Raw genomic sequence first — 24,024 nt, 5'->3', positions numbered from 1 at the left:
GGTTCTATATAAATTTAAATTGGAAAACATTAACTTGATATATCCTTTCTCCGGCCGGCTGTTCTGACTTTTTAAGCATCGTGAACCGGACTATATTGAAAAAGAGAACTTTCCAGTAATTTCAGTATTGAATTACTAGACCTTGTGTCAAGCCACCTTGAACCCCTGAAGTACAACCAGCCAATTGGTAGCAAAGGGCCTAAGTACTCGGAAATATCTTTGGAATGGCCGTGTTGACGAACGAAAACAAAAAATCTCTCGTTAGCGTCTTTTGTTCGTCCACAAGAAATCGTACATTTCTCTATTGTTATTGGTGTCTATAGAGATTGTTTGAAAACGTCCTATATTTTAAAACTATGGCTCAATTCGTTATGCGATATGTAATCCACATGGCCCATGTTTATCTTGCGGAACAACCATGACTTATAGAATTCGGAGCGGAAGAACAGTCTTTATCCCATAAAAACAATAATTATATTCCATCTGTCCGTACGCCAAAGGCCTCGATATTTCTATAATATTCTTTCCACGAACGGTATCCTTCTATTTCACAACCAATGTAAATAATGGAGAACTATAGAATACTGTATCTGACCTGACTGTTTTGGCGTGTAGCTCCGCTGAGGATTTTTATTAATTTTGCTTCCTTACAACGATTCCGAAGACCGCGTCAATCCTCAGAACACAGATAATTGATTTACGGAGAAAAAAAGGTTAGTTAATTTCCTTTAGAGTTACAATTTGTTCTTCTGCAGCTGTACAACTAACAAACAGAATAGACAAATTTGAAATATCGGAAAATATTTGCACTTTTTGTGTGTTTTCGGTACAATAACTCGAAGAATGGAATAAAACAAGTACTTTTCCATTTTATTCTTATGAGTAATGTTTATTTCAACTTTTAGCCGCTTACCGTATATGGACAACTGAATTGCCAGTTATTGCTATGAAAAAGGTAAGTTTTCTTTTGCTCTACGCTAGCCTTAATTTAATAAATTCCCCATAATATTCACACGGAACTTTCTGATTTGTACCCGTAGCTGGAGGCTTATTACAAGGAATTCCAATTCTACGCCTTTATTGTAGAGTTCTAACAGACAACTGTAACTTCTCCTTTGACACTCTTCATCTGGAAAGTATTTTTAAGGGTCCCCTCCCCTTATTCAATCCATTTTAACAGCCATTTTCGATTCTAAAAAAAAAACTTTTAAATGATACTAGTAAACCGATCAAAAACAATATTTTAAATCGCTTTTTATCGCAGCATTTAACGTATATTAACAACACTACAGTTTGTTTATGAATACTACTTTATGATGTTCATATTGTCAGACCTGTTATTTTCAACGTTTAGTCGTATTCACTTTAAAACCATTACATGGACAACCAAAACGTTCTTAATTGCCTCGGAAACTGTAAGTATCTTTCTCTACAATAGCGTAAATAAATGGCCTGTACAGTACATTCACATTGAACACGCTTATTTTTTTTTTTCAGTCAACTAGAGAACTCTACAGGCACATTGCCCCCCCAAAAAAATTTAGGCCGTTATTGGAGACTACCACGCAACGTCAAACTGTGAGTACTTCTGTGACACTATTTATCTGCAAAATAGGTTAAATGAATCCTGTCATTCAATTCATTATCAGGAACGTGTTGTTCACAGAAGACAGTCAACATCCTTCTCCTCGTATCACATTCACAAAGAGAACACTTTATTTTACGGCCATTTTTCCATGCACTTAGAATGCACCATTTTATTTTGCAATTAATGCAATAAAAGAAGCCCTTATAAAATGATTCGATGTCATTCCCAACTATTCCCAAACCATAGCACGACTTACCCGCATTTTCCTGTGCTTTTAAAAACTACTAGTTTCCTTCATCTGTAGCTATACAAATGCACCAACCGCTCAAAACAGCCTAATCAGAGCCCCTTGATGCTGCTAAGAGAACCTCAGATAAAACCATAAAAGTACAACAAGCCACCCATTGCAAAAATTTCAAATCCTCATTTTCTCTTTCCTCCCCTATTCCGCATACCATCCATTATGATAAATTTTTAAAAGCAAAAATAAAACTTAAGGAAAGATAAACATAAAATTGAATTTATAAACCATAAAATTAATTTTAAAAACATTAAAAAAGACTTTGTCAAATCTTTCTTTCTTCACTGACTTTTTCTCTCGTGTGTCTATCCCATTTTCACATTCTTCCAATTTCTCTTCCCCAGTGTCATGTAAATGAGTTATAACATTTAAACACATTCCGTTCTTAGTCCATTTCTCAAACCACTGACATCAATACTCGAATCCGGGTTTGAAGCTCAACTCCGATGATACAGATACAAATCACCTCGACCAACCCAGTTCTACCTCATGTACTATATTTCACCCTAGATCATCAGGGACTTGCCACACCAGACTCAAAATACCAAATCATTAATACAATTTATCGAACAGCTTCCAAGAAATTTCCTCGAAGTCTTGCAACAAAACTGAGAGGTTCCAGTCAAAAGATCTCCAAAGCGTAAGCATATCATTAATAGCTTTTACGTACTTAAATTACATGTAAGGGTTGGATAATAGTACTTTGTAACGTTTTATAAAGTCATCCCTGTCCATTTCCATCTTTTAGCTGTATTCTCTCAAAAACCACTATATAGACATGAACCGCCAGTAATTGCAATAAAAACTGTAAAAACATTTTTCGTTCATTTGCCTTAATTTATACGCTATATAATCACGCTGAACTTGTTTGTTCTTACCAATAGTTTAAGCACTAAATCATACTCCGTAATTGGGGACTTCAGACATCCAACTATTAAGTACTTATTTTCACACTTCATCGGAACAATATCTTATGTTAGCTCCATTTTTCAGATAGGTCTTTACAGTAGCAGGCAGTGAATATCATTCTTCACTTGTCAGCCCTTGGTAACTTCTGCGCATGTACAGTAACCGTACCTCCTTAAGTCTTCTCTTAAACCATTTTAGATTTCAGCCCCATCTCTTATATTATTAAAATTGCCTTAAATAATTAAGGAGTCCCTCACATCTCGCGCTAATGTCCAAATAATCAAGCGTTTCTACACTTTGAAGCAAACAGACCCGCCAAATATGCAATATCGGGAAATATTTGTACTCGTTATGTCCCGTTTCTGTTAAACAACTCGTAGAGTCAGATAAAACAAACACTTTCATGTTGATGCTATCAGTAGTTCATTTTCAACTCTTAGCCTCTTTCACTCATCTATAAACCAGTCAGCATGGAAACCGTAAGTACTCTTTTTGATCTACATTGACCTTTTTAATATATACCCTATAATATTCACACTGAACTTCTTATTTTTACCCATAGCTGGAGACTTGCACAAGAAATTCCAATTCTTCAACTTTTATTGGACACTGCTAACATACATCCGTAAGTTCACCTACAAAAGATGCTTAAGAGTATCCATTTTACAGCTATTCTCGATTTCGGTCTCATTGGTAGTAATAAAAGAAATAACAATTTTTTTACAGTTAAACCAATTTAACGCAGTTTGAAAATAATTAATCACGTCATTTTACAGGAAGAGGCTGACCCTCGCCACTTTTTTTTTCCGTTCGATGGTCTTTTCTTCAAAACCTCTTTCTCCTCCATACCAAACCTAGCCACCCCTCCCCTCCTTTCAAACGTACCCCGCGGCCCCTGTTTTACACTTTGATAATGAATCGTACTACTTTATCATATTCATATTGTCAGACCTGTTTATTTTCAATTTTTAGCCGTATTCACTTTAAAAACCAGTACAAGAACAACTAAAACGCTCTTAATTGCCAAGGAAACTGTAAGTACCCTTTTCGTTCACATTAGCTTTATAATATTCATACCAAACACTCTTCCTTTTATCAGTTAGCTACGGGAACATAGCAAGAACTTCCAATTCTACGCCGTTATTGGGGACTGCGAATACCTCCTGTGACACTATATTCATCCGCAAAAATAATGCTATGAATGCTGTTATTCAATTCATTAACAGGTACTTCTTGGTCCCAGAAGACAGTCAATGCCCTTCTCCATTTATTCGCATCCACAAAAGTGAGTACTTTTTTTTACAGCATTTTCTTACAACCATTTTTCACTTCGAATACTCTATTATATTTTTGCAATTGTTGCAATAAAAGAATCCCTATAAAAAAAAGATGCGCTTTCATTTGCAACTAATCCCAAACCATAGCATGACTTACCCGCATTTTTCTTTGCTTTCAAAAACAACCAAATCAGAGTCCCTAATACTGCTCCGGGAACCTTTAAACAAAACCATTACATACAAGCACAACAAACCACCCCTTTTTGCGAAATTTCACTCGATAATTAAAAAAAAAAATTCTGCCTCATTTTGTCTTTCCTACCCTATTCCGCATACACCCACTAATTATAAATTTTTCAAAGCAACTAAAAATAAAAAGATAAACATAAAACTGAGTTTATAAGCCATAAAATTAATTTAAACATTCCAAACACAGTCATTTAATCATATTCCGTTCTTGGCCAATTTTGTTAAGCCACTGACAGCAATACTCTTATCCGGAATTTTGGCTCAACTCCGTAGATACAGGTATCTAATAACCTCAACTAACCCAATTCGAACTAATGTACTGTTGCACCTTACATCGCATCAGAAACTTACAACAACATGCACAAAAAACCAAATAACAATATACTTGTTATATCTGTTATCAAAATTTACAGCTTCCTACATTTAGCCTTAATAGAAATGTACGTCTGATCGTGGCGTAAGCCGCGTGAAACTGAAAATAGATAAACAAATGGTTATCTTTGATTACCAGTCATTATTATATACTACTCTCATTAAACTCTCTTCTTCTTACCAGTAATTTTAGCAGGAAAATCTTATACCGTTATTGGGGACTCCCAACATCGAACGGTAAGTACTTCTTTGAACTTTCTTCGTCCAGAGAATATCTTGAACGTAGTTCATTATGTTTTATAATGTCAACTCTGTATTTTCAGGTTTAAACACGATTCACTCGAAAACCGTCTATACACAACAAATACCAGTAATTGCCATAAAAACCGTAAGTACATCTTTCGTTTTCAACAGCCTTGATACCCTATTCACACTAATCTTAAACCCTTATTGGGGATTGCAGACATTTGAGCTGTAAGTACTATTTTTGACACTTCATCCAAAGAATACTTTTAAAGGCGTCTTTTTCTTGTTAATCGTTCTATTATTTTTTTTTTAGTTACGTCTTGACCGTAGCAGACAGAAAATGTGGTTCCTCCACTTGTCACACCTTCTAGTAAGGTCTACACAGTGAGTACCGCTTTATAATACTCTTACAGCCATTTTGGAGTTCGGCCACAGCTCTTATATTATAGCAATTATTCCTGCACTTTCAAAGGATGCTTATCTTCTTTTTGCTCACGCAAGGCAGTACCACCCTTTGGGAAATTAACACCTTCATCACAAAATCCCTCAATACTACTCAGGGAACTAACACAACGACAAAGATCGTCTGTAAAACTAGCGCAAATTGGTATTTATCACTATCCATCAGCACAACTATCCACCGATTTTGAAACGATAACGAAATCCATTTCCTCAAAATTTGCAAAATCTTTCTTTCTGTTTCCCCACACCATCCACTTATGATAATACTTAAAGACGAAATATATAAAATAAATAAAAAAATATAACTTTAAAAGAAATAAACTCATTAAAACAAAAACTACTTTCTCACTTCGAATCCGAATTAAGAGTATTGGAATTAGTGGTTGAAGGAATTAATTGGATTTACTGGAAATCCAGAAACGCTACGAATTGCCCTGAAAACCGTAAGTACTTTTTATCATCACGCCCTGTAATATTTACTTTTATCTTTACCAAAAGCCAAACGCTGACTACAAATTCTTCGCTGTTATTGGAAACTGCTATCATCAAACTGTAAGTACTTGTTTTTGAGACTTTGCATCCGCATTGTTAAATATGTCGTCCACTTATTCCATCCATTTTCCAAGTAGGTCTTGTCCACAAAACTGAGACGATAAATTAGATCATCCCCGACTATCGTCCACACAGTGAGTACTCCTTTCCAAACCCTTCACTTACAGCCATTTTCCATTTAGCTCTCACAAGTGACAATATCGTCACAATAGTTACAATTAAAGAATTTCTTTTAAAAATCTCGCGCTTTTTTTTTGCAACTAATCAAGAGTTCCTGCGCTTTGAAAATGTTCTTATTTCTTTAGTCTACAACTACATATTACCAGCGGCTGAGAATACGACGAACAGACCCTTTCAAAACTGCTCAGGGAACGTAACACACAACTCCACGAAGGGATCATCGGTAAGCATTTATTTCTAGGCCAAAAGCACAACAGGCCATCACATTCCTCAAATTTTACTGGATAATTGAACTTCACGTTCAGATCATTTGCAAAATCCTTCTCATCTTCTCTTCTCTTCTTCTTTTTCGCACAACACCCACTCGTGGTAAATTCTTAAAACAGCAACTAAATATAACTTGAATAAAAACTATTAAACCGATTTAAAAGGCGACTTTATCGCATCATTTCAATCTTGACACCTTTTTATAAAGATACTTATTGACTGAATTACTTTCTTCAGGCCCAAAATCACTGAACTATTGTATTTACTTATTATTACACTTTACAACCTTCCCAAGAAACTTGCAACAAAACTGACCAGATTCAGGTAATTGAAGATCTTTCATAATGAATCGTAGTACTTTGTCATGTTCATATTGTCAGACTTGTTTATTTTCAACTTTTAGCGGTATACACTAAAAAAAAAAACCATGCAGTACAAGGACAACTAAAACGCTCTTAGTTGCCGCGGAAACTGTAAGTACCCTTTTCGTCTACAGTAGCATTATAATGTTCAAACTGAACACGCTTCCTTTTATCACTTAGCTAGGGGCACATTGCAACAAATTCAAGTTGTACGCCGTTATTGGAGACTGTCAACATCGATCTGTGAGTACTTCTCTTACACTCTTCATCTGCAAAATATGTTAAATTAATCCTGTTATACCATTCATTAACAGGTACGTCTTGGTCTCAGAAGACAGTCGATGCCCTTCTCCAGTAATTCGCATCCACAAAAGTGAGTACATCTTTTCACAGCAATTTCTCACAGCCATTTTCCACTTTGAATACTCCATTATATTTTTGCAATTAATTGTTGCAGTAAAAGAATCCCTCTAAAAAAAGATGCGGCTTTCATTCTCAACTAATCCCAAACCATAGCATGACTGACTCGCATTTTCCTGTGCTTTCAAAACTACTCGTTTCCTTCACCTGTAGCTATACAAATGCTCAAATCACCCTAATCACGGCGAAGGGAACCTTAGACAAAACAGCAAACCACCCATTTTCTGAAATTCCACTTGCTAATTTCAACATTGCAAATTTAAAAAAAATCCTTTCCATTTTCTCTTTTCTCCTCTATATTGCACTACTATTCACTGATATTTTAAAAAACAAAACAAAAAAATAAACATAAAATTGAATTTATAAACGATAAAATTAATTTTAAAACATTAAAATGACTTTATCAAATCCTTCTTCCTACAACGACTTTTATCTCTCGTCTGTCTATTATATTTTCACATTCTTACAATTTCTCTTCCCCGTGCACAGTCATTTAATCACACCTTACATCCGATGAGAAACTTACGACACCAAGCTCAAATACCAAATCGCTGATATTCCTTTTCGTTATATCTATAATCTTAATTTACAGCTTTCAACAAAACTGAGACGTTCCAGTTAAAGATCTCGAAAGCGTAAGTATATCATTAATAGCTTTTTACGTACTTAAATTACTTGTGGAATTGAAATAGCAGTACTTTATCATGTTTTGATAATGTCAGCCATGTCGTTTCACCTTTTTAAAAGCTGTATTTACTTCAAACCAATCTACAGAAATCAGACGTCAGGGATTGCTAAAGAAACAGTAAGTGCAATTTTCGTTTTCACTTCCCTTAATTTGATACACTATGTAATATTCGCACTATACTCGCTTCTTCTTACCAGTAATTTTAGCAATAAAATCTTGCATCGCTATTGGATACTATTGGAAACATACCATCGTTTCTTGGACCACATAAACCCTTTAAAATACTTCCCTCATTACCCATTCCTACCCCTCGTCATAGGGTCAATCATAACACCATAATTATTTGAGAACATACATTCCCCCTCACTACCTCTACATATCTACCCATCTCGACCCTACCCTACCAAATTGTACTAAGACACCACACTTTACCCTTCCAATTTATTCATGAGTACATGTCATGTAAAATGCCCATCTTTACCCCCTCTCCCCTATGAAAATTATTTATCACCCGACCTTCTTCCTTTTGATTAGTTCCCAATTCAAAATCCTCCAGACGAACAATGCTACTCCCACATTACCCTGAAACACATTTAGGACTCGACCTCATTTCTTTTTATAGCTTAACTTATAGTTTTTTTTTTTTTACATCAAATCACAAGGTTTCCTTTTCATCGTAAACAACACTGAAATGATTTACATACAAACCATCCCCCCCCCATCCTCCTCCTCCTCCTCCTTCTTCTCTCCCCTCCGGCCACCATTTCAACTTAATCGACTCCGAACAAGACTACCGCCAACTACCCATCGACACGCATGCGCACATTACGCGATACAGATTCTTTACCAGAACAACGCCTTTGCAAACTAATGTATGGCACATCTAAATTCTCAACTCTAAATCTCTATTTTGTGTTGTCCAAAATGCCCTCTTAATTTCTCCTTAAATTTACCTAAAAATATATATTTCCAATCGACAAAGTACCACCGCTATACCCACATGAACATTCGGAAATTCTCAACGTGTGGCAGTCGGTTCGGTATCGCCTAAATATAAAACGAACCTTTCTACATAAATAGAGAATAAATGTTTTTTTCATACGAATATCACTCCGCATTTCTCGGAAAAATCTGAGTGCTCCTTTCGGCAGGAAAATGTTAACTATAACATTCGACCTACTTAACACTCTAGATCTACTCTATCCTCCATCTATAACTTCGCGTTTAAAATAACCCTCTTGCCCAATGAAACGTTCATTTTACGCATTTTAGTCTGTGAATATTTGAATTTTGTTCAATAAAATTTCTCAATGTTCACTTCTGGTAGTTTGTTGTTTTTGTTGGCAAGGGTATAATTTTGCACTTCCATCTGTCTTTCTTATATGGACTTAGAATATATGTTGCCATATAAAATCAGTTCTCAGGTTGAATCGTTTTTACCTAGGTTAAATTTGTGATCCTCATTTTACCTACCTGTAGGTTGAATATGCACTCAGATGAATCAAAAAACTTTTTTGGAGCCTAAATTAAAACTTGAAAAAAATTAGGGTCACGTTAGGATTACTTTTGGTTATTACATAAGGATATCAATATTGACCTACAGTATTATAGAAAAGTAAAAAATGAAAAGAACTGTATTGTAGTGTAGGGTTAGTATAGTAGTGAAGACACAGGACTAAAATCGATAAGTGCATATAGTACAGTTCTTTGTTCCCCTAATGTGTTGTATTGTTGAGGCTGAATGGGCTGAGTGTATGAGTACAGAAACCAGTAAGATTATACAAGACATTAAGAAGATGAGTTGAGGTATAGTTTTGGGGTGTTGATAGCTGCTTTAAACTGTGTAGAGTGCATAATTTTTATTCAACCTATTGTAGGTAAAATCAGGATCACGAATTTAACCTGGGTAAAAACGAATTCAACCTGAGCCTGGATTAATTGACCTACAACATATAATTATGCAGTCTACCTAGTTTAAAGCAGCTATCAACCCCCCAAAAGGATACGTTCTCTGAAGCTCTGTCTTAATGCATCTAAACACATCTTCTTAATGTTTCACATCACCTTATCAGTTTCTGTATTCACACACTTATCCGTTCAATCTCAACATTACAACAAAGTAAGGGAACAAAGAACTGTAATGATTATGACTTACCGGTACTCAAACTCGGACCCTCCAAGATCTATAGCATTGTGTCTTCACCACTACACTACAAAGACAAACATGCTCAACCCATCATAGTTCTTTTCGTTATTTACTTTTCCACAATAAGTCAATGGATATCCATGTATAATAACTAAAAGTAATCCTAACCTGACCCTAATTTTTCTCTAGGCTTAATTTAGGCTCCAAAAAAGTTTCTTCAATAGACCATTTTTGAATTCTCACGGCTGGACTGGATCTACCATGAAATGGAGGCTAATGTGGGCAAATGTTTTCAAATGCAAATGAATTTGCTTGCATTAGCCTCTATTTCATGCTAGATCAAGTCCAACCGTTAGAATAGAAAACTGGCCTATTCACCTGAGTGCCTATTCAACCTAGGTAAAATGGAGATAACCAATTTAACCTGGGAAAAGACAGATTCAACCTGGGAACAGATTTTACCGGCAACATATACAGTACACTGGCTGAGAATTCCAAAAAAAAATTTTTTTAACATTGAATGAAGCAAAAGAGGTCTGAAAACCTGACACGACGATCATTTAAAGTAAGGTGTATGAAGTATCTACCCCTTGTGATTTCTAATGACGAAAGCATTGCCTAGACAATACTGTGAAGCATTATACATATGAATTTTCAGTATTTGCCTACCTTGATGACTTTTAAGAGAGAAATAAATCTGTCCCCTTCTTGTCCAAGTACTGTTGGTAGTCAAGGAATTAACGCATCCAATAGCATCAGTCTGAAAATGAACGTTACCATAACAAACATTGCCATTTTATGAAACAGTTGTGTAAATCCAATCCCTCAAAATAGTACACTTTGCTGAAAAACTTCAAACTATTTTGAACCTCCTTAATATCATTGTTACCACGCTATGAAGTATGCTGACAGAAATTGAAAATTTGAAAGGGCCTAGTGGATAAAGTGACATGTATCCTTTAAAATACCCTCTCTTGTTAATAGAATGTTCAAAAGTCTACAATTAACTCTCTTTAGTAACAATTACTCACTTTCAAAAAGGGGCTAAGGTTTGGAGGCTTTTTTAGAGCATAGGCTTCAGTTTTAAGCCTAATGGCTTGGTGAACAGAAAAATTGATACCATTTATGTTCTCACCTGAGCTAGACAACTTGTAACCCATCTTCCAGAATCGCGGATGAGAGAAGTCTTCCAAGAATGGTTGTCAAGTACCACTATCCAGAGGAACATCAACTCATTCTCCATATGTGATCTGTGAAAAACAAAAAAATAATAAAGATGTGAAAACCACTGAGTTCCAGTTCTTAACCATGCCAGTAATATCTCGCTTAGTGTGTGATCTGCTCTTACTGAAAAAAAAAATCAAATAAAATTGTAAAACAGTCTTAAAGCCTGTCCAATTTTCTCGAGTTCATTACATAATGCAAGCAGTCACAGTTTCTTTTTGCCTGTCTCGCAAGGCCACAATCCTCACAACATTTTTCACGTGTTCTTGCTTGACTATCAAAGAGAAAAACAAGACTGATTGCATTCTTGTGTTGCCATGACCTTCTGAAAAGGTCTTCTCCCCAACAACACATCTACAATACTGAAGAATCTATTGCTACCCTCACAGGAACAGTAATAAATTATCATTGAGAGCCTTTAATCCCAAGTGGCCCGGGCAGATGTAAGTTATGGGAAGAGGCAAGCCTGGAGGCAAAAGGAGTGGCAGACATAACAACTTGAGCACTGGTCATCGCTGTGGGGATGTGGGGGGGGGGGGGGGGGGGAACAAACAAGCGAGCTTCCTTTAAAGTCAAAGAGAGGAATAAATGGGATAAAATGAACCTATTTATACCAAAATGGTAATAAACTATGGAATAAAGCTCTCCTATAGAATAGATGCACAGAAATTTCCAACTTGGATTCTTTTGGATCTGCTTCATTCAAGTAGTCTGTGAAGATTTGAATTTTGTTCAATAAAATTTCTCAATGTTCTGGTAGTTTGTTGTTTTTGTTGGCAAGGGTATAATTTTGCACTTCCATCTGTCTTTCTTATATGGACTTAGAATATATGTTTCCATATAAAATCAGTTCTCAGGTTGAATCGTATTTACCTACTTTAGGTTAAATTGGTGATCCTCATTTTACCTACGTTGAATACGCACTCAGATGAATTGAAAAACATTTTTTGGAGCATAAATTTAGGGCTAGAGAAACATTAGGGTCACATTAGGATTACTTTTGGTTATTACACATGGATATCAATTGACTTATTATAGAAAAGTAAACAATGAAAAGAACTGTGTTGTAGTGAAGGGTTAGGATAGTGGTGAAGACACAGGACTAAAATCGATAAATGCATAGTATAGTTCTTTGCTTCCCTACCGTGTTGTATTGTTGAGGCTCAGAATGGGCTGATTGTATGAGTACAAAAACCAGTAAGATTATACAGTTTTGGGGATTGATAGCTGCTTTAAACTGTGTAGAGTCCATAATTTTTTTTCAGCCTAGGTAAAATGAGGATCACCAATTTAACCTCCCTGGGTACAAACGGATTCAACCTGAGCCCGGATTTGATCGACAACATATAATTATGCAGTCTACCTAGTTTAAAGCAGATATCAACCCCCTAAAAGAATACCTTCCCTGAAGCTCTGTCTTACGCATCTCAACACATCTTCTTAATGTTTCACATCATCTTATCAGTTTCTGTATTCATACACTAATTATCCATTCAATCTCAACATTACAACAAAGTAAGGGAACAAAGAACTGTAATATGACTTACCGGTACTCAAACTCGGACCCTCCAAGATCAATAGCACTGTGTCTTCACCACTACACTACAAAGACAAACATGCTCAACCCACCAGAGCCCTTTCCATTATTTACTTTTCCGTAATAAGGCAATCGATATTCATGTATAACATCCAAAAGTAATCCTAACCTGACCCTAATTTTTCTCTAGGCTTAATTTAGGCTCCAAAAAAGTTTCTTTAATAGACCATTTTCGAATTCTCACGGCTGGACTGGATCTAGCATGAAATGGAGGCTAATGTGGGCAAATGTTTTCAAATGCAAATGAATTTGCTTGCATTAGCCTCTATTTCATGCTAGATCAAGTCCAACCATTAGAATACGAAACTGGCCTATTCACCCGAGTGCCTATTCAACCTATATAAGGTAAAATGGGGATAACCAATTTGACCTAGGAAAAGACAGATTCAACCTGGGAACGGATTTTACCGGCAACATATACACTGGCTGAGAATTCCAAAAAAAAAATGTTGAATGAAGCATAAGAGGTCTGAAAACCCGACACGACGATCATTTAAAGTAAGGTGTATGAAGTATCTACCCCTTGTGATTACTAATGACGAAAGCATTGCCTAGACAATACTGTGAAGCACTATACATATGTGATTGTATGAATTTTCAGTATTTTCCCACCTTGATGACTTTTAAGACAGAAATCAGTCCACTTCTTGTCCAAGTACTGTTAGTAGTCAAGGAATTAATGCATCCAATAGCATCAGTCTGAAAATGAACGTTACCATAACAAACATTGTCATTTTATGAAACAGTTGTGTAAATCCAATCCTTCAAAATAGTACACTTTGCTGAAAGCCTTCAAACTATTTTGAGCCTCCTTAATATCATTGTTACCAATTGAAGCCATAGTATGCTGACAGAAATTGAAAATTTGAAAGGGCCTAATGGATAAAGTGACATGTATCCTTTAAAATACCCTCTCTTGTTAATGGAATGTTTCAAAAGTCTACAATTAACTATCTTTAGTAACAATCACACACTTTCAAAAGGGGCTAAGGTTTGGAGGCTTTATTAGAGCATAGGCTTCAGTTTTAAGTCTAATGGCTTGGTAAACGGAATAATTGATACAATTTATGTTCTCACCTGAGCTAGACAACTTGTAACCATCTTCAAGAATCGTGGACAAGAGACCTCTTCCAAGAATGGTTGTCAAGTACCGCTATCCAGAGCAAAATCAACTCATTCTCCATATGTGATCTGTGAAAAACAAAAAAATAATAAAGATGTGAAAACTCCTGAGTTCCAGTTCTTAACCATGCAAGTAATATCTCGCTTAATGTGTGATCTGCTATTACTGAAAAAAAAAACCAAATAAAATTGTAAAACAGTCTTAAAGCCTGTCCAATTTTCTCGAGTTCATTACATAATGCAAGCAGTCACAGTTTCTTTTTGCCTGTCTCGCAAGGCCACAATCCTCACAACATTTTTCACGTGTTCTTGCTTGACTATCAAAGAGAAAAACAAGACTGATTGCATTCTTGTGTTGCCATGACCTTCTGAAAAGGTCTTCTCCCTAAAAACACATCTACAATATTCAAGAATCTATTGCTACCCTCACAGGAACAGTAATAAATTATCATTGAGAGCCTTTAATCCCAAATGCCCCAGGCAGATGTAAGTTATGGGAAGAGGCGAACCTGGAGGCAAAAGGAGTGGCAGACATAACAACTTGAGCACTGGTCATCGCTGCGGGGTCAAACACGCGAGCTGCCTTTAAAGTCAAAGAGAGGAATAAATGGGATAAAATGAACCTATTTATACCAAAATGGTAATAAATTATGGAAATAAAGCTCTCCTATAGAACAGATGCAGAGAAATTTCCAACTTGGATTCTTTTGGATCTGCTTCATTCAAGTAGTCTGTGAAGATTTGAATTTTGTTCAATAAAATTTCTCAATGTTCACTTCTGGTAGCTTGTTGTTTTTGTTGGCAAAGGTATAATTTTGCACTTCCATCTGTCCTTCTAGTATGGACTTAGAATATATGTTGCCATGTAAAATCAGTTCTCAGGTTGAATCATATTTACCTTCTGTAGGTTAAATTGGTGATCCTCATTTTGCCTCGATTAAATACGCACTCAGATGAATTGAAAAAACTTTTTTGGAGCCTAAATTAAGCCTAGAGAAAAATGAGGGTCACGTTAGGATTACTTTTGGTTATTACACATGGATATCAATTGACTTATTATAGAAAAGTAAACAATGAAAACAACTGTGTTGTAGTGAAGGGTTAGGATAGTGGTGAAGACACAGGACTAAAATCGATAAATGCATAGTATAGTTCTTTGCTTCCCTACCGTGTTGTATTGTTGAGGCTCAGAATGGGCTGATTGTATGAGTACAAAAACCAGTAAGATTATACATTACATTAAGATGATGTGTTGAGGTACAGTTTTGGGGGGTTAAGAGCTGCTTTAAACTGTCTAGAGTGCATAATTGTTATTCAGCCTAGGTAAGGATAAGCCTAGGTAAGACTAGGTAGGTGAGGATCACCAATTTAACCTGGGTAAAAACAGATTCAACCTGAGCCCAGATTTGACCGACAACGTATAATTATGCAGTCTACTAGTTTAAAGCAGCTATCAACCCCCCAAAAGGATACGTTCTCTGAAGCTCTGTCTTAATGCATCTAAACACATCTTCTTAATGTTTCACATCACCTTATCAGTTTCTGTATTCACACACTTATCCGTTCAATCTCAACATTACAACAAAGTAAGGGAACAAAGATCTGTAATATGACTTACTGGTACTCAAACTCGGACCCTCCAAAGATCTATAGCCCTGTGTCTTCACCACTACACTACAAAGACAAACATGGTCAACCCACCAGAGCCCTTTTCATTATTTACTTTTCCGTAATAAGGCAATTGATATTCATGTATAACATCCAAAAGTAATCCTAACCTGACCCTAATTTTTCTCTAGGCTTAATTTAGGCTCCAAAAAAGTTCCTTCAGTAGACCATTTTCAAATTCTCATGGCTGGACTGGATCTAGCATAAAATGGAGGCTAATGTGGGCAAATGTTTTCAAATGCAAATGAATTTGCTTGCATTAGCCTCTATTTCATGCTAGATCAAGTCCAACCGTTAGAATAGAAAACTGGCCTATTCACCCGAGTGCCTATTCAACCTTGGTAAAATGGCGATAACCAATTTAACCTAGGCAAAGACAGATTCAACCTGGAAACAAATTTTACCGGCAACATATACACTGGCTGAAAATTCCAAAAAAAAAAAATTAACATTGAATGAAGCAAAAGAGGTCTGAAAACCTGACACGACGATCATTTAAAGTAAGGTGTATGAAGTATCTACCCCTTGTGATTACTAATGATGAAAGCATTGCCTAGACAATACTGTGAAGCATTATACATATGAATTTTCAGTATTTGCCTACCTTGATGACTTTTAAGAGAGAAATAAATCTGTCCACTTCTTGTCCAAGTATTGTTGGTAGTCAAGGAATTAACGCATCCAATAGCATCAGTCTGAAAATGAACGTTACAATAACAAACATTGCCATTTTATGAAACAGTTGTGTGAATCCAATCCTTCAAAATAGTACACTTTGCTGAAAGACTTCAAACTATTTTGAGCCTCCTTAATATCATTGTTACCAAGCTATAGTATGCTGACAGAAATTGAAAATTTGAAAGGGCCTAATGGATAAAGTGACATGTATCCTTTAAAATACCCTCTCTTGTTAATGGAATGTTTCAAAAGTCTACAATTAACTATCTTTAGTAACAATCACACACTTTCAAAAGGGGCTAAGGTTTGGAGGCTTTATTAGAGCATAGGCTTCAGTTTTAAGTCTAATGGCTTGGTAAACGGAATAATTGATACAATTTATGTTCTTACCTGAGCTAGACAACTTGTAACCATCTTCAAGAATCGTGGACAAGAGAAGTCTTCCAAGAATGGTTGTCAAGTACCGCTATCCAGAGCAACATTAACTCATCCTCCATATGTGATCTGTGAAAAACAAAAAAATAATAAAGATGTGAAAACCCCTGAGTTCCAGTTCTTAACCATGCAAGTAATACCTCGCTTAGTGTGTGATCTGCTATTACTGAGAAAAAAAAACAAATAAAATTGTAAAACAGTCTTAAAGCCTGTCCAATTTTCTCGAGTTCATTACATAATGAAAGCAGTCAGTTTCTTTTTGCCTGTCTCGCAAGGCCACAATCCTCACAACATTTTTCACATGGTCCAATCAAGCACCTTGCATGGATTGTGCTCTTACTTGACTGCCAAAGAGAGAAACAAGACTGATTGCATTCTTGTGTTGCCATGACCTTCTGAAAAAGTCTTCTCCCCAACAACACATCTAAAATATTCAAGAATCTATTGCTACCTTCACAGGAACAGTAATAAATTATCATTGAGAGCCTTTAATCCCAAATGTCCCAGGCAGATGTAAGTTATGGGAAGAGGTGAGCCTATAGGCAAAAGTAGTGGCAGATATAGCAACTTGAGCACTGGTCATCGCTGAGGGGAGGGGGGGGGGGGGGGGGGGCAAACAAGCGAGCTTCCTTTAAAGTCAAAGAGAGGAATAAATGGGATAAAATGAACCTATTTATACCAAAATGGTAATAAATTATGGAAATAAAGCTCTCCTATAGAATAAATGCACAGAAATTTCCAACTTGGATTCTTTTGGATCTGCTTCATTCAAGTAGTCTGTGAATATTTGAATTTTGTTCAATAAAATTTCTCAATGTTCACTTCTGGTAGTTTGTTGTTTTTGTTGGCAAGGGTATAATTTTGCACTTCCATCTGTCTTTCTTATATGGACTTAGAATATATGTTGCCATATAAAATCAGTTCTCAGGTTGAATCGTTTTTACCTAGGTTAAATTTGTGATCCTCATTTTACCTACCTGTAGGTTGAATATGCACTCAGATGAATCAAAAAACTTTTTTGGAGCCTAAATTAAAACTTGAAAAAAATTAGGGTCACGTTAGGATTACTTTTGGTTATTACATAAGGATATCAATATTGACCTACAGTATTATAGAAAAGTAAAAAATGAAAAGAACTGTATTGTAGTGTAGGGTTAGTATAGTAGTGAAGACACAGGACTAAAATCGATAAGTGCATATAGTACAGTTCTTTGTTCCCCTACTGTGTTGTATTGTTGAGGCTGAATGGGCTGAGTGTATGAGTACAGAAACCAGTAAGATTATACAAGACATTAAGAAGATGAGTTGAGGTATAGTTTTGGGGTGTTGATAGCTGCTTTAAACTGTGTAGAGTGCATAATTTTTATTCAACCTATTGTAGGTAAAATCAGGATCACGAATTTAACCTGGGTAAAAACGAATTCAACCTGAGCCTGGATTAATTGACCTACAACATATAATTATGCAGTCTACTAGTTTAAAGCAGCTATCAACCCCCCAAAAGGATACGTTCTCTGAAGCTCTGTCTTAATGCATCTAAACACATCTTCTTAATGTTTCACATCACCTTATCAGTTTCTGTATTCACACACTTATCCGTTCAATCTCAACATTACAACAAAGTAAGGGAACAAAGAACTGTAATGATTATGACTTACCGGTACTCAAACTCGGACCCTCCAAGATCTATAGCATTGTGTCTTCACCACTACACTACAAAGACAAACATGCTCAACCCATCATAGTTCTTTTCGTTATTTACTTTTCCACAATAAGTCAATGGATATCCATGTATAATAACTAAAAGTAATCCTAACCTGACCCTAATTTTTCTCTAGGCTTAATTTAGGCTCCAAAAAAGTTTCTTCAATAGACCATTTTTGAATTCTCACGGCTGGACTGGATCTACCATGAAATGGAGGCTAATGTGGGCAAATGTTTTCAAATGCAAATGAATTTGCTTGCATTAGCCTCTATTTCATGCTAGATCAAGTCCAACCGTTAGAATAGAAAACTGGCCTATTCACCTGAGTGCCTATTCAACCTAGGTAAAATGGAGATAACCAATTTAACCTGGGAAAAGACAGATTCAACCTGGGAACAGATTTTACCGGCAACATATACAGTACACTGGCTGAGAATTCCAAAAAAAAATTTTTTTAACATTGAATGAAGCAAAAGAGGTCTGAAAACCTGACACGACGATCATTTAAAGTAAGGTGTATGAAGTATCTACCCCTTGTGATTTCTAATGACGAAAGCATTGCCTAGACAATACTGTGAAGCATTATACATATGAATTTTCAGTATTTGCCTACCTTGATGACTTTTAAGAGAGAAATAAATCTGTCCCCTTCTTGTCCAAGTACTGTTGGTAGTCAAGGAATTAACGCATCCAATAGCATCAGTCTGAAAATGAACGTTACCATAACAAACATTGCCATTTTATGAAACAGTTGTGTAAATCCAATCCCTCAAAATAGTACACTTTGCTGAAAAACTTCAAACTATTTTGAACCTCCTTAATATCATTGTTACCACGCTATGAAGTATGCTGACAGAAATTGAAAATTTGAAAGGGCCTAATGGATAAAGTGACATGTATCCTTTAAAATACCCTCTCTTGTTAATAGAATGTTCAAAAGTCTACAATTAACTCTCTTTAGTAACAATTACTCACTTTCAAAAAGGGGCTAAGGTTTGGAGGCTTTTTTAGAGCATAGGCTTCAGTTTTAAGCCTAATGGCTTGGTGAACAGAAAAATTGATACCATTTATGTTCTCACCTGAGCTAGACAACTTGTAACCCATCTTCCAGAATCGCGGATGAGAGAAGTCTTCCAAGAATGGTTGTCAAGTACCACTATCCAGAGGAACATCAACTCATTCTCCATATGTGATCTGTGAAAAACAAAAAAATAATAAAGATGTGAAAACCACTGAGTTCCAGTTCTTAACCATGCCAGTAATATCTCGCTTAGTGTGTGATCTGCTCTTACTGAAAAAAAAAATCAAATAAAATTGTAAAACAGTCGTAAAGCCTGTCCAATTTTCTCGAGTTCATTACATAATGCAAGCAGTCACAGTTTCTTTTTGCCTGTCTCGCAAGGCCACAATCCTCACAACATTTTTCACGTGTTCTTGCTTGACTATCAAAGAGAAAAACAAGACTGATTGCATTCTTGTGTTGCCATGACCTTCTGAAAAGGTCTTCTCCCCAACAACACATCTACAATACTGAAGAATCTATTGCTACCCTCACAGGAACAGTAATAAATTATCATTGAGAGCCTTTAATCCCAAGTGGCCCGGGCAGATGTAAGTTATGGGAAGAGGCAAGCCTGGAGGCAAAAGGAGTGGCAGACATAACAACTTGAGCACTGGTCATCGCTGTGGGGATGTGGGGGGGGGGGGGGGGGGAACAAACAAGCGAGCTTCCTTTAAAGTCAAAGAGAGGAATAAATGGGATAAAATGAACCTATTTATACCAAAATGGTAATAAACTATGGAATAAAGCTCTCCTATAGAATAGATGCACAGAAATTTCCAACTTGGATTCTTTTGGATCTGCTTCATTCAAGTAGTCTGTGAAGATTTGAATTTTGTTCAATAAAATTTCTCAATGTTCTGGTAGTTTGTTGTTTTTGTTGGCAAGGGTATAATTTTGCACTTCCATCTGTCTTTCTTATATGGACTTAGAATATATGTTTCCATATAAAATCAGTTCTCAGGTTGAATCGTATTTACCTACTTTAGGTAAAATTGGTGAACCTCATTTTACCTACGTTGAATATGCACGCAGATGAATTGAAAAACATTTTTTGGAGCATAAATTTAGGGCTAGAGAAACATTAGGGTCACATTAGGATTACTTTTGGTTATTACACATGGATATCAATTGACTTATTATAGAAAAGTAAACAATGAAAAGAACTGTGTTGTAGTGAAGGGTTAGGATAGTGGTGAAGACACAGGACTAAAATCGATAAATGCATAGTATAGTTCTTTGCTTCCCTACCGTGTTGTATTATTGAGGCTCAGAATGGGCTGATTGTATGAGTACAAAAACCAGTAAGATTATACAGTTTTGGGGATTGATAGCTGCTTTAAACTGTGTAGAGTCCATAATTTTTTTTCAGCCTAGGTAAAATGAGGATCACCAATTTAACCTCCCTGGGTACAAACGGATTCAACCTGAGCCCGGATTTGATCGACAACATATAATTATGCAGTCTACCTAGTTTAAAGCAGATATCAACCCCCTAAAAGAATACCTTCCCTGAAGCTCTGTCTTACGCATCTCAACACATCTTCTTAATGTTTCACATCATCTTATCAGTTTCTGTATTCATACACTAATTACCCATTGAATCTCAACATTACAACAAAGTAAGGGAACAAAGAACTGTAATGATTATGACTTACCGGTACTCAAACTCGGACCCTCCAAGATCTATAGCATTGTGTCTTCACCACTACACTACAAAGACAAACATGCTCAACCCACCAGAGCCCTTTCCATTATTTACTTTTCCGTAATAAGGCAATCGATATTCATGTATAACATCCAAAAGTAATCCTAACCTGACCCTAATTTTTCTCTAGGCTTAATTTAGGCTCCAAAAAAGTTTCTTCAATAGACCATTTTCGAATTCTCACGGCTGGACTGGATCTAGCATGAAATGGAGGCTAATGTGGGCAAATGTTTTCAAATGCAAATGAATTTGCTTGCATTAGCCTCTATTTCATGCTAGATCACGTCCAACCGTTAGAATACGAAACTGGCCTATTCACCCGAGTGCCTATTCAACCTATATAAGGTAAAATGGGGATAACCAATTTGACCTAGGAAAAGACAGATTCAACCTAAGAACCAATTTTACCGCCAACATATACACTGGCTGAGAATTCCAAAAAAAAAATGTTGAATGAAGCATAAGAGGTCTGAAAACCCGACACGACGATCATTTAAAGTAAGGTGTATGAAGTATCTACCCCTTGTGATTACTAATGACGAAAGCATTGCCTAGACAATACTGTGAAGCACTATACATATGTGATTGTATGAATTTTCAGTATTTTCCCACCTTGATGACTTTTAAGACAGAAATCAGTCCACTTCTTGTCCAAGTACTGTTGGTAGTCAAGGAATTAACGCATCCAATAGCATCAGTCTGAAAATGAACGTTACAATAACAAACATTGCCATTTTATGAAACAGTTGTGTGAATCCAATCCTTCAAAATAGTACACTTTGCTGAAAGACTTCAAACTATTTTGAGCCTCCTTAATATCATTGTTACCAATTGAAGCCATAGTATGCTGACAGAAATTGAAAATTTGAAAGGGCCTAATGGATAAAGTGACATGTATCCTTTAAAATACCCTCTCTTGTTAATGGAATGTTTCAAAAGTCTACAATTAACTATCTTTAGTAACAATCACACACTTTCAAAAGGGGCTAAGGTTTGGAGGCTTTATTAGAGCATAGGCTTCAGTTTTAAGTCTAATGGCTTGGTAAACGGAATAATTGATACAATTTATGTTCTCACCTGAGCTAGACAACTTGTAACCATCTTCAAGAATCGTGGACAAGAGACCTCTTCCAAGAATGGTTGTCAAGTACCGCTATCCAGAGCAAAATCAACTCATTCTCCATATGTGATCTGTGAAAAACAAAAAAATAATAAAGATGTGAAAACTCCTGAGTTCCAGTTCTTAACCATGCAAGTAATATCTCGCTTAATGTGTGATCTGCTATTACTGAAAAAAAAAACCAAATAAAATTGTAAAACAGTCTTAAAGCCTGTCCAATTTTCTCGAGTTCATTACATAATGCAAGCAGTCACAGTTTCTTTTTGCCTGTCTCGCAAGGCCACAATCCTCACAACATTTTTCATGTGTTCTTACTTGACTGCCAAAGAGAGAAACAAGACTGATTGCATTCTTGTGTTGCCATGACCTTCTGAAAAAGTCTTCTCCCCAAAAACACACCTACAATATTCAAGAATCTATTGCTACCCTCACAGGAACAGTAATAAATTATCATTGAGAGCCTTTAATCCCAAATGCCCCAGGCAGATGTAAGTTATGGGAAGAGGTGAGCCTGGAGGCAAAAGGAGTGGCAGACATAACAACTTGAGCACTGGTCATCGCTGCGGGGTCAAACAAGCGAGCTTCCTTTAAAGTCAAAGAGAGGAATAAATGGGATAAAATGAACCTACTTATACCAAAATGGTAATAAATTATGGAAATAAAGCTCTCCTATAGAACAGATGCAGAGAAATTTCCAACTTGGATTCTTTTGGATCTGCTTCATTCAAGTAGTCTGTGAAGATTTGAATTTTGTTCAATAAAATTTCTCAATGTTCACTTCTGGTAGCTTGTTGTTTTTGTTGGCAAAGGTATAATTTTGCACTTCCATCTGTCCTTCTAGTATGGACTTAGAATATATGTTGCCATGTAAAATCAGTTCTCAGGTTGAATCATATTTACCTTCTGTAGGTTAAATTGGTGATCCTCATTTTGCCTCGATTAAATACGCACTCAGATGAATTGAAAAAACTTTTTTGGAGCCTAAATTAAGCCTAGAGAAAAATGAGGGTCACGTTAGGATTACTTTTGGTTATTACACATGGATATCAATTGACTTATTATAGAAAAGTAAACAATGAAAAGAACTGTGTTGTAGTGAAGGGTTAGGATAGTGGTGAAGACACAGGACTAAAATCGATAAATGCATAGTATAGTTCTTTGCTTCCCTACCGTGTTGTATTGTTGAGGCTCAGAATGGGCTGATTGTATGAGTACAAAAACCAGTAAGATTATACATTACATTAAGATGATGTGTTGAGGTACAGTTTTGGGGGGTTAAGAGCTGCTTTAAACTGTCTAGAGTGCATAATTGTTATTCAGCCTAGGTAAGGATAAGCCTAGGTAAGACTAGGTAGGTGAGGATCACCAATTTAACCTGGGTAAAAACAGATTCAACCTGAGCCCAGATTTGACCGACAACGTATAATTATGCAGTCTACTAGTTTAAAGCAGCTATCAACCCCCAAAAGGATACCTTCCCTGAAGCTCTGTCTTACGCATCTCAACACATCTTCTTAATGTTTCACATCATCTTATCAGTTTCTGTATTCATGCACTTATCCATTCAATCTCAACATTACAACAAAGTAAGGGAACAAAGATCTGTAATATGACTTACTGGTACTCAAACTCGGACCCTCCAAAGATCTATAGCCCTGTGTCTTCACCACTACACTACAAAGACAAAC

At 36.1% G+C, this 24,024-nt stretch overlaps 1 long non-coding RNA gene across 2 annotated transcripts in view; it reads right to left on the bottom strand.

Annotated features, from left to right (window-relative positions):
* Positions 1-10,688: 10,688 nt before the first annotated feature.
* The window catches only part of LOC138049477 (uncharacterized), a 44,733-nt gene continuing 31,397 nt past the window's right edge, over positions 10,689-24,024 (bottom strand). Inside the window, exons 10-20 of one of the 2 annotated variants that reach the window (XR_011132388.1) lie at positions 23,955-24,010; positions 22,294-22,407; positions 21,829-21,915; positions 19,528-19,642; positions 19,062-19,152; positions 16,699-16,812; positions 16,235-16,325; positions 13,918-14,031; positions 13,453-13,539; positions 11,155-11,269; positions 10,689-10,779 (exon numbers count right to left, since the gene is read on the bottom strand). This is a non-coding gene — a long non-coding RNA (uncharacterized lncRNA). The remainder of the gene's footprint in view (positions 10,780-11,154; positions 11,270-13,452; positions 13,540-13,917; positions 14,032-16,234; positions 16,326-16,698; positions 16,813-19,061; positions 19,153-19,527; positions 19,643-21,828; positions 21,916-22,293; positions 22,408-23,954; positions 24,011-24,024) is intronic. The other variant, XR_011132387.1, reaches the window with a different exon arrangement.

This window comes from Montipora capricornis, chromosome 5, assembly GCF_036669925.1.
Source record: "Montipora capricornis isolate CH-2021 chromosome 5, ASM3666992v2, whole genome shotgun sequence".
In the NCBI taxonomy this organism is placed as follows: Eukaryota; Metazoa; Cnidaria; class Anthozoa; order Scleractinia; family Acroporidae; genus Montipora; species Montipora capricornis.
The sequence above is the reverse complement of the archived record's forward strand: the minus strand, read 5'-3'. Positions and strand labels throughout refer to the sequence as shown.